The 12487-nt window shown below is 40.0% G+C and overlaps 1 long non-coding RNA gene across 1 annotated transcript in view; it reads left to right on the top strand.

The window, feature by feature from the left end:
• Positions 1-1204: 1204 nt before the first annotated feature.
• Positions 1205-12487, top strand: part of LOC140712862 (uncharacterized) — an 81661-nt gene continuing 70378 nt past the window's right edge. The window contains exons 1-2 of the long non-coding RNA XR_012094665.1: positions 1205-1219; positions 11599-11713. This is a non-coding gene — a long non-coding RNA (uncharacterized lncRNA). The remainder of the gene's footprint in view (positions 1220-11598; positions 11714-12487) is intronic.

Below are 12487 nucleotides of genomic sequence, written 5' to 3'. Positions count from 1 at the left end.
AAATGTAAGTAAAATTTTGTTAAGAATTCATTTAATTTAAAAAGGGTAACCTCTATTACACAATCAGACTTGGTGAATGCAAACCTTCACATGAAGAAGCAAGGATTTTCTCTAGGTATTCCATCAGAGAGCCACTTTGTACATTTGTTGGACTTCTAGAAAACCCAATTGCTTCTCAATTCAGCATTTCCCCTTGAGAGCATTAAAAAGAGTATTTTTATAGGCCCTTATTTTCTTTACTGGGGGGAAAATATCATCAGTATCCCTGATTCTTAAAGATAATAGAGGTACTGAATTTAGTTTCCAAAAAAAAAGAAAATGCGAAATGAGGGCAAAAATCCTGACACCCAGTGTTCCATACTAATGCTATTGAGTTATTTCTTACTCCCATCAGAGAGTGGACTTTAGAATGAAAACTGAGCCTGCTGTTTTATTTTTCATTTACATTCATGTGGAGGCAGCATCTTAACTGGTGCTGCTATAGTTGAATGAGAAGCAAATACATATCAAAGCTCACTTTCCCCGTGGGTAGAAAGCTATTTGACTAACAAATTTCAGCGGTACCTTGGTGACACAGAAAGAAAAAACCCTCCAAGGAGTCTGGAGGAATTTGAGAGGTGGGGGGGTCAGTCTTCCACCTGCAGGTAGAATGAGTGTTTGCCATTTGCTCAAATTCCTTGAGGCCACCCACTGGCATGAAGGATGGTGAGCAAAGCCTGGGGAATGAAGACTATCTTTAAAAGGTGCTTCCTGGGAGATTTAAAGGACAAAAAGAAAACAATGTGTTGGTTTGTATGTCAGCTAGCAAGGCTTTTGATCATTCAGATGGGACAGTTCTGCCTGGAAGGGATCAATGATTTTTGTTCCAAAGACTAACACCAACAGATACAAATCAAAGGAGGTATTATTTCAATAAAGGAAATTGCAGAAAGGATGCCTTGGCTTAATTAAAATATAACCTTTTGTTTTAAGGACTTTTCTTTCCCTTGCAAAAGGGAATGCACTCTCTGAAGAAGCATATGCCAGCACTGGTGAGACACAGTACTTCAACAAGTAAGGATCTGTCTATATTCGGGGCACGTCTTGGGGAAGCCTTGAAGGGAATCGTGCCTGGAGTCCCATCTGACTTAACTCATCATCACAGTCCTTCATCACAACATAATGAGTGTTATTACTTCCTCATGTGGCCTGTGGGCTTTGTTAATTAAAGAATGGAAAGGTAAGTAGTTCCAACCTTTTGCTTTTAATTAATCAGAAGATGTGTTTTCCATCTTCGTGTTGCTGGGCAGCAAGTAAAGTATTTAGTCTGCCTTCCAATACCCAGAAGAGTTCCGTCAAAAAACTCAGCTGCTGTTTTGAGACTGCGTAGACTACACAGCAGATGACTGGCTTTTTCTTTTCTCTCTGAAGTTTAAATTATTTGTATTGGCCAGTCTGCTGCCTACAAGATAATAGTATTTAGACAAAAAGAAAGTATTTTCCCATATCATCTCATCAGTACAAATAAAGCCTTCTCAAACAAAAGGTTTATATCTTAGAGTTTCTTGGGCATTTACCATAGTGCTAGGTAATCAGGAGACACTCAGCATAAGGAAAGAAGTGGAACTTACATTTATTGAGTGCCTGCTATGCCAAAACTGGTGCTCTTTTTGTTATATTGTCTTGCCTTTCTGCTCATTTGACTTATTAAAACTTCTATCATTAGGGTCATTCCTCCACATTAAAACACTTTCTGCATTTTAAGTAGAAACATATATCTGGAGGGAAAACACGTTAATCCATGAACAAGCATCATACCTTAGTTAAGGCAGTACCTCAGGGAGTGAGCAGGGCTCTAGTATATTTCCTTTTGGAAGGAAGTTAGAAAAAGCCCTAGACTAGGGTAGCAAATCGGTTTTCTCTAGTATGCCAGCCCTATACAATTAGTGTTGCTGCTCCCTGGGGCTCTGCTTTGAGAATCAGGCAGGAGGCAGAGTCTTAGCTCTGCAGGAAAGAGAATTTCAATTGCCTAATGATGTCAGACCTGCTGCATGCTTCAGTTGTTAAAAGGAAAACTTCAGACAAATTAAATTTAACAGAGTCTAATTGAACAAAGAACAATTCACGAGTTGGGCAGACATCAAAACTAGAACAGGTTCAGAGAAACTTCAGCCTGCAACGTGGTCAGATAGCATTTATGAAGAGAAAACGGAAGTGAGGTGCAGCCCTCCATTGATTACAGCTGGTGTTTGCCTTATTCAGCATTTGCCTTATATGAACATGGTCTGATGAGTTGGCTGCCTGTGATTGACTGAAGCTCAGCTGCTGTGATTGGCTGTGACTGATTTGTGACAAAAGCATATGCCTAAGTTAGGTTTTCAGTTAGTGTAAGTACTAAGTTACATTGCATTTCATTAGTAAGGACTCAGGTATGGAGGAATTCTCAGGTCAAATTTAGTTTAACAATCCCCCCAAATTTAGTTTAATGATGCCACCTCTCAAAACCTGAGGCATTGATGAAAACTCTCTGTCACCATCATAAATAAACTTATTTGGTCTCAGCATGAAATTCACAAGTCATGACATCACATCAGTTGAATAATTCTTTATGTTCTTGATGATCTAGTCAAAGTGAGACAATTCAACACTCAGTGGATGGCTGCATACATATATTTAAGACTTGAAAGGATACGGTACACCAGGGGACCTATTATGAGGACAATACCAAAAATACCAAAAGCCTGAGGTGTACTCCCTAACAGGAGCCTCTGACCAAATCAGTTTGATCCAAATCAAAGTTCAGGCATAGGCAGCTTGAAAGCATTTGAGTACAATTGGTCATAGTCTTTGTTCAGGATGTGATAATGATTAAGAACTGCAGTTAGCTGATTTAAAGAGGTATCCAATGTTGTCATTATCTTGTTAACACAAGTCGTAGTAATCTGGAGACCCATTAGAAGAGCATAAAGTTTAGAACACTTTGGAAAAGCCAAGCTTGCCTGCAAACCAGTGGTTTGCTGCTCCTATAAACATGTCATATGTTTCTTTGCTCTGAGAAATTTCCTTTATGTATTTGGTGGCAGTGTTTAAATAAACAGGATCTAAAACTGCATGATGTTTTATTAAGTGTTTTCAGAAGATGACTTCTACTCACCTGAACCCCTGGGGGGACTGGTTGGTCAAACCCAAGATTTTCCTCAATTTATGGATTACTTTCAAATTCCATACTACCAGTATCCCAGTAGTACCAAGAGTGAGCCCCCAGGAATGCCACTGGAATCTTTCCTCGTGGAAACTAGCTTATCTTCATAAACCCAACAATTGCTCTGTTTCTGTACTAGAGCATAAGACTTAGCTAAAGTCATCCACAGATTATGATCCCATGGATTTTCCTATAAGTAAAAGGAAGGGACTGGGACAACAGGAAATTGGGAAGAAAGGGAAAAGATAAGGCTTTCATGGTGGCAGAGAAGTCTTGATCCACAATCTTAGGAAAGCTGTCGATGTCTAGGATGCCATTTGCTTCTGGGGGAAATCTTCCCTGGTCAGCTTTACCTTAGAGTCTCCAATAGGTATACAGTTCCAGGAGTCTGGAGGAGTGCTTTTGAGTAGAGAGACGTAGACCCAAGACTTGAGACCCTGATGGTTTGCTGCAGAAAAGAACTTGATATGGTCTCTTCCAATGGAGCTTAATGGCAGTCTTTCTCTGATGTCCTTTCCAAAGACCCAATGTCTAGGTTCCAGATTGTGAAGGATTTGATTATCCTCAGTCAGTGAATCATGAAAATCTTCCTTTATCTGCCAAAAATATACTTTGCTTTAAAAATTAAAACCTTGAAGAATTTAGTCATATCAGAGTTTAGGAGACTGAGAGGTCCTATTATTAGGGGCATAGACCTTCCATTGACGATTTCATAAGGGATCAATGTATGTTTTCCACTGAGGGTGGATCCAATTGCCATCAAGGCCAATAGTAATACCTTTAGCTAAGGCAATCCAATCTATTTAGCTAACTTTCCCAATTTCAGTTTTAAGATGCCATTTTTCCTTTCAACCTTTCCAGAAGACCAAGGGTAACAGGGACAATGATAATGCCATTGTGTTCATAACACCTTATTTGCTTTATAACTTTTCTAGCAAAATGGGTACCTCTATTGCTGAACATTTCTCTAGGAATATAAAGGAAACACAGTTCTGATAATATTTTAGCTATTGTTATAATATCGGTTTTCCTGTATAGAAAGCTTCTATGCGACCAGAGAACATAGACCATTACAAGAACATATTCATATCCCATGGAAGGTGACAATTGGATAAATTCCCTTTATAAATATTCAAATGGCCCATCAGGTAGCAGAAATTTACCACCTGAATTTTTGATTGTCTTCTTGGGATTATGGATTTGACAGACCAAACATTAGTTATAAACCATTTTAGCAATTTTTGAACAGTCACCACACCAATAATTTTCCATAATTTGGATCATTTTTTCTACTCCATGATGAGTTATAGAGCATTTCTAATAGTGACAAGCATTTCTAATAATGAAAGCTTTAAGGACTCAGGAAGGACCAGATGGCCATCCAAGCTCTCCAATAGATTACGCTTAATATCGGATTTACATCCTCTTAAATAACAATTCAGGTACACAGCACTGTTTATTAAATAGATTATCAGGCTGGATGTGGTGGCTCAGGGCTGTAATCCCAGCACTTTGGGAGGCCAAGGCAGGCAGATCACTTGAGGCCAGGAGTTCAAGACCAGCCTGACCAACATGGTGAAACCACATCTCTACTAAAAATACAAAATTAGCCAGGTGTGGTGGCACATGCCTATAATCCCAGCTACTCAGGAGACTGAGGCAGGAGGATCAGTTGAACCCATGAGGCAGAGGTTGCAGTGAGTGAAGATCGGTGCCACTGTACTCTAGCTTTGGGCAACAGAGCAAGACTCCATCTCAAATAAGTGAATATTATCATAGATATAATTTGACTTGGATCAATCTTATGGTGTTCATTTAAATTGCGTATCTTAACAATTTCAGTACTGGCTGATTTAGCATGAAAATCTGCCAAAGAATTTCCTTGACATTTAATTAATTATTGTTCTGCTTGATGTTGGATTAGCAGTTTTATGAACCAGATTCTTCATTAGAGTTCTGGAAATTCTTACCTAGTTTAATGTATGATCTTAAAGTTATCAGAAACTTGTTAGAGTCCTTTCTATGAATCTCCTTGAAGACAAAACAATTTAGGTGTACAGTTTCTTAGGAAGATACCAGAGTAAACAATTATCCCTCTGTGAATGACAAAACCATATAATTTAAGTGGCCATTTTTAAAGATCTAATGAGAGATAATTACAATGATTATGCAATTGACAAGGAAATTTGGTTATTGCTGCATACAACATTTTAAGATAATAACTAGAATGAAGACTGATAGTGTTATATCAGGATGATTAGATTTCTTATGAATTTCATAGAATTTCTGAAGCACATATTAATAAAATAATCATACAAATATAACTCAATGGAGGTTTAGCATTACTTATTTGACAATACTTACCATATAATTTAATACATAAAATAAGTCCAATTAGTTTAATATCTCTCTCTCTGCAAGGAGAAGTTTCCAGATGGAAACATCCAAAGTGTCCATGTAGAAAATCCCAGAATCACAGGAGAGGAGGCCAGAAGTCCACCAGACTGACTTTGTCACAAACCACCATCTATTCTTCCAAGGGCCTATCCATTCTTTCCCAAAAACAAAGTTTGTGTCTTTTTGCTAGAATATTGAGTGAGTGGAGCCCATGGAAGGCTAGGACAAGCATTTTGTATACCTGGACTCAACATGGATATTTCTAATCTTGCCTTATTGTTAGAGACTGGTTTGTTCTTTTCTTGTTTGTTTGTTTGTTTGTTTCTTTGTTTGTTTCCAAGATTGAATAACAAACCCATCAGTTGTCTTCTTGTTGTTTTTCCAAGAGTTTTGGGGCATATCAAAGATCATGACAAGAAAAAGGTAGACATAGTTGGCAGATCATACAGTCTGCAGGGGTTTGAGAAGAGGGGTTTTAATCAACTGAGAAGTTCCCAGCAGAGAGAGAGGTTTCCATCAGATCAAATAGAAAAAAATAGAGACCAATAATTCTTACAAGTATTTTTCTGGAAATAGTCAACTAGACATGAAGATCTTTAAGACTTGATTTTAAATCCCTACCAAAGAAATATTTTTTTTTTTTAATTTCTGAGAGATTAGTTGATTATTGTCTCAGGAGTAAAGCCTTTGGAGGCTTCCTCTAGTTGGGAATCAGTCCAAGCCAAAAGGAATGGGTCCGTCAGATGCCTGGTGTAAAAACTGATACTTTTTTTTCCAACGGCCTGGCTGTTTATAATAAAGGCAAATGTCTTAGGGCACAGGGTTCTTTCATTTGGGCTTCTTTGGTTTTGGTTTAAAATATATACAAGGAGATCTTCTTGGTCCCTACAGCTGTTGTAGCTACTATAAAGACATGTGCCTGTTCACCTTTTGTAAAGAGTCTTTTATAGTGATGATTTTGTATTCATTCAATCTTTTGGAAAGCTCTGAGTACCAGTTTAGTTTCTGAAGCATTTTTGGAGACGGAGTCTGGCTCTGTCGCCCAGGCTGGAGTGCAGTGGCGCGATCACAGCTCACTGCAAGCTCCACCTCCCAGGTTCACACCATTCTCCTGCCTCAGCCTCCTGAGTAGCTGGGACTATAGGCATGCGCCACCTCGCCCGGCTAGTTTTTTGTATTTTTTAGTAGAGACGGGGTTTCACCGTGTTAGCCAGGATGGTCTCGATCTCCTGACCTCGTGATCCACCCGCCTCGGCCTCCCAAAGTGCTGGGATTACAGGCGTGAGCCACCGTGCTCAGCCTTGGATCCTCTTTTCTAATGCAGCTCACAAGTGAACAATTTTGTCTAGGTTAATATCGGGGGAACCCACCCCCAATATTTCAACGTAGGTTCTTTCTGTTTTCCCTAAGTGTTGGCCAGTCTGAGAAATAAAGAGAAAGAGTACAAACAGAGGAATTTTACAGCTGGGTCGCCGGAGGTGACATCACATGTTGGTAGGTCCATAATGCCCTCTGAGCCGCAAAACCAGCAAGTTTTTATTAGGGATTTTAAAAGGGGAGGGGTGTACAAACAGGGAGTAGGTCACAAAGATCACATGCTTCAAAGGGGAATAAAGATCACAAGGCAAAGGCAAAATTAGAATTACTGATGAGGGTCTGTGTCCCGCTGTGCATATATTGTCTTGATAAACATCTTAACAGAAAAATAGGGTTCTAGAGCAGAGAACTGGTCTGACCAAAATTTACCAGGCTGGAATTTCCCAATCCTAGTAAGCCTGAGGGTACTGCAGGAGACCAGGACGTATTTCAGTCCTTATCTCAACTGCATAAGACAGACACTCCCAGAGCAGCCATTTATAGACCTCCCCTCAGGAATGCATTCCTTCCCCAGGGTATTCCTTGCTGGGAAAAGAACTCAGCAATATCTCTCTTACTTGCATGTCCATTTATAGGCTCTCTGCAAGAAGAAAAATATGGCTCTATTCTGCCCAACCCTGCAGGCAGTCAGACCTTATGGTTATCTTCCCTTTTTCCCTGAAAATTGCTGTTACTCTGTTCTTTTTCAAGGTGCACTGATTTCATATTGTTCAAACACACATGTTTTACAATCAATTTTTACAACAGTGGTCCTGAGATGACATACATTCTCAGCTTATGAAGATGATGGGATTAAGAGGTTAAAGTAAAGACAGGCATAAGAAATTATAAGAATATTATTAGGGAAGTGATAAATGTCCATGAAATCTTCACAATTTCTGTTCCTCTGCCACAGCTCCAGCTGGTCCCTCTGTTTGGGGTCCCTGACTTCCTGCATCAGGTTAAAACTTTCCCACTGTGGTCACTGTAATTCTGGGTTACCTTTGGTAAGGTTTATCTTTTTTTTTTTTTTTTTTTTTTTTTTAGAAAAGTACAGTTCTGGGTCCAGAGTGCTTAAACATTAAATTGGCTGGAGTTCCAGATGCAGGAGTTCTAGACTCCTTGGATCCAGAGGAACCTATGATTCTCTGTCTTCTGGTAACCTCACCTACCTACTGAACCCAGTTCAGTTTCTGTCTGACCCAGTCAGACACCTGAGGTCTCCCTACAGAACTCAGTCCTATTTCTGTCATGACTTCCAAGCCCAGTCCAAATTTTAAAATGTCCAAATAAACTCAGAAAGTTCAAAATACAAATCTGTGGAACTTGAAATCTGAAAGAGAATTCAATCACAATCTCAGTTGCTACAAGAGATCAATGGGCACAGTTGGGCCTGGTTGGTACCTTCATTTGGTCACTTAGCCCTCCTGGGAGTCACTAAGGTTCTACCTCAGATCCCATTTCTGACACCAGTCAGTTAAAAGAAAAAAATTTAAACAAAAAAAAGAAAAAAATTTAAAAGCCCGAAACTTATAAGATTATCTCTGCAAGAGAATCTGTCTGTGAGGGTGGGGCAGAAGACCACACAGCCGCTACTATTCACTCTTCTGTAAGGTTTATTTTCCCTTAGGAATTAGTCTCACAGTGTGTGTCCAGTAAGGAGTCAGGCCATGTTCCTGCCCACTAAATACTCTGGTTCAATAGCTCATAATACAGCTGCAGCAGGCTGGTTTGTATAAAGAATGAGTCTCTGAGAAGAGCTAGATGATAACAAGCGTATAGAGTAGAGACTTTTTCAACCTTTTGTGTCACGGGACCCTTTGGTGCTAGCGTGAAGTTTATGAAATGCGTTGTCAGAATAATGTTTTTAAATGTGTAAACTAAAAGATTACAAAGGCATAGGCAAGTTAAAGTTAATTTTTATTTTTAAAGACAACAATGTAAATGAAAATTGTAAATGTTGGTCTTCATTTGAACAGGAACTTTAAACTTTGGAATGGTCCTTATCTTACCTCTTTCCATATAGCAATAAACAAATCTTCACATACCAAAAAAAGAATACTAGAGAGCAACATAGATGTCTAGGTTGACCTCAGTGTTTGGTGCTGAAATAACCACTAGGCAGAGAGCTGCCCAACCATTGACCAACTATATCACTGAGTATCTGCAGACAGGTAGACCTTGATTCTTGGAAGTCTAACCACATTGGGATTAATAACAATCCCAATATCAATGTTGTGATTAGCAAAAATAATATTTTGAGACATCTGAAACAACTATAATGTGATATCACAATATCTTTTATTTCTATTGGTGGCAAAGCCATTGATACTGCCTAAACTTCTATGGTTTGTTGTTGTGGCAAACTCAATTAGTATCCCCAGTTTTTCACTGCTTCTTGATTCACACTTTTTGGATTTTCAAAAGACTTTATCTTATTTTATGTATTTATATTTTTTGAGACAGGGTCTCACTATTGCCCAGGCTAGAGTACAGTGGCATGATGACAGTTCACTGCAGCCTCAGCCTTCCGTGCTCAGGCAATCCTCCCACCTTAACATCCTGAGTAGCTAGGACCACAGGTGTGTGCCACCATGCTCAGCTAATTTTTTTTTTTGGAGAGACGGGGTTTAGCCATGTTTCCCAGACTGGTCTTGGACTCCTAGGCTCAAGTGATTCACCCTCCTTGGCCTCCCAAAATGCTGGCATTATAGGTGTGAGCCACCATGCTGGGCCAGAAAACTTTATTTTTTTAGAGCAGTTTTGGGTTCACACAAACTCAAAAGGAAGATATTCCATATAATCTATGCCCCATATATGAATAGCTTCCCGCATTATCAACATCCCCCACCAGAGAGGTACATTTGTTACAATCAAAGCACTTACATTGACACATCATAATCACCCAAGTTCATTGTTTACATTCGGGTTCACCCTTGCTGTTGTATGTTCTCTGGGTTTGAACTAATGTATAACAACATATATCCACCATTATAGCATCATACAGAGTATACTTTTACTGTCCTAAAAATCCCTTGTGTTCTGCCTGTTCATCTTTCCCCCACCACCTTTACTCCACTGGCAACCATTGATTCGTTTACTGTCTCCATAGTTTTGCCTTTGGATCCATACTTTTTACTTTGTGACTTGGTAGTTCCTCCTGCAAATGTAGAATGTATTCCTCCAACCCCAGGCTTTGGACTCAGCCATGTGACTTGATTTGGCCAAATAAATATGGGCAAAAGTGATCATGTGCCAGTTCTGAGCCTAGGCCTTAAGAGGCCTCATGTTTCTTCATGGCTCTTAATGTATTTTCCTTTACCATAGGAAAAGCATGCCCAGACTGGCCCACTGGTCTAAGGAGGATGACAGATACTTGACACAGAACTGCCTAACCAACCTACAAAACTGCAATGAAAGACAGAATCAACCAGCTGAGCCCTCTCTAGGTTAAACAGTTCTTCAATGCATGAGGAAGCCTGCCTGAGATCTGAAGAGCTATTCCAGCTGACTTATACATAGATGCATAAGAAAGAAGGATGGGTGTGGAGGCACCTGTAATGCCAGCTACCCAATAGGCTGAGGCAGGAGAATCACTTGAACTCACAAGGCAGAGGTTGCAGTGAGTTGAGATTGCTCCATCAAAGAAGGAAGGAAGGAAGGAAGGAAGGAAGGAAGGAAGGAAGGAAGGAAGGAAGGAAGGAAGGAAGGAAGGAAGGAAGGAAAGACTTTTTTGTATGCAACTAAGATGTTTGTGATTATTTTTTGTGCAGCAACAGCTAATACACTATATTTACAACTTAAGGAAATATTACATTTCAGTTAGATCCTTTGTAATCTACTGCAACGTTTTCCCTCTCAACTTTATAAACCCTTCTAAAGCATAGACAGTTGAGCCACTGCTTAACTGCTCAGGCTCTGGACCAACTCTTCTAAAATGTTGTCCCATTTGTCCACTGTGTCTTCCATAACATCAATAAATTAAATTATCCATTGTCTAAACACAAAAACCAGAGATACTCTGGTGACATAGTAGGAATCTTCTCACCTTGGTGGACCACCTAGGCAGTTCTCTGAGCAGAAGTAGATGCAGAAGTACCTCATTTGGTGAAGATGTAGAGTTAGAGAAGCTTGTTTGCAGAAGCTGTAAAACCAAGAAGGAAGAAATAACAGGATAACAGCAACAACAAAAACTAATTAAATCCCTGTTGCTGATATGTTAGTAGATTTAAGTGTGTTACAAAATATTCTTTAAATTACTGTATATGTTTTCAAATGTTTGTTAGATACAAAAGTTAAATGTTCTGAGTATTAAACAAAATATAAAATTATTTTGACTACTGCTATCCAGATTAAAAACAAAAACAAAAACCTGAGCATTAAGAATCTGTCACTATGTCTTTTATCCAAATAACTTATATTTAAATTTCTAGATAATATTGACATGGTAGAATTGAGATGGAGAAAAGCAGGAAGAGAGTTTTATGATTCTAAGAGTATATAGAATTCTTACCTTGTTTAGGGGAAGATATAGATGTCTATTTTCTTAAGTAAAAAGCACGTTTTAAAAAACACAAAAATTGGAACAAAGTGAAATAATGACCAAAACAACAAAAACAGATATATCAGTAATTACAATAAGTATAAATGGATTAAATTTCCAGTTCAAAGATGGAAATTGTCAGAGGCCTCCAAGATGGCCAAATAAGAGCAGCTCTGGTCCGCAGCTCCCAGCAAAATTGACACAGAAGATGGGTGATTTCTGCATTTCCAACTGAGGTACCTGGTTCATCTCATCGGGACTCGTTGGACAGTGGATGCAGCTACAGAGGGCAAGCTGAAGCAGGGCAGGGCATCACACCTCACCAGGGAAGCACAAGGGGTCAGGGGATTTCCCTTTCCTAGCCAAGGGAAGCCATGACAGACTGTACCAAGAGGAATGATACACTCCCGCCAAAATACTGCTCTTGTCCCACGGTCTTAGCAACTGGCAGACCAGAGGTTTCCCTCCTGTGCCTGGCTCAGTGGGTCCCACACCCACAGAGCCTAGCTCACTGCTAGCGCAGCAGTCTGAGATCAACATGCAAGGTTGCAGCCTGGCAGGGGGAGAGGCATCCCCCATTGCTGAGACTTGAGTAGTAAACAAAGTTTTCAGGAGGCTCAAACTGGGCGGAGCCCACCGCAGCTCAGCAAGGCCCACTGCCTCTCTAGACTCCACCTCTGTGGGCAGGGCATAGCAGAACAAAGGGCAGCAGACAACTTCTGCAGACTTAAATGTCCCTGTCTGACAGCTCTGAAGAGAGCATTGGTTATCCTAGCATGGCATTCGAGCTCTGAAAATAGACAGACTGCCTCTTCAAGTGGGTCCCTGACCCCTGTGTAGCCTAAGAGATACCTCCCAGTAGGGGCCGACAGACACCTCACACAGGCCCTTCTCGGACTAAGCTTCCAGAGGAAGGATCAGGCAGCAATGTTTGCTGATCTGCAATATTTGCTGTTCTGCAGCCTCTGCTGGTGACAACGAGTCAAACAGGGTCTGGAATAGACCTCCAG

The sequence above is a fragment of the Chlorocebus sabaeus genome, chromosome 11 (genome assembly GCF_047675955.1).
Source record: "Chlorocebus sabaeus isolate Y175 chromosome 11, mChlSab1.0.hap1, whole genome shotgun sequence".
NCBI classification, from domain to species: Eukaryota; Metazoa; Chordata; class Mammalia; order Primates; family Cercopithecidae; genus Chlorocebus; species Chlorocebus sabaeus.
This window is presented reverse-complemented; position numbering and strand designations above follow the sequence as displayed.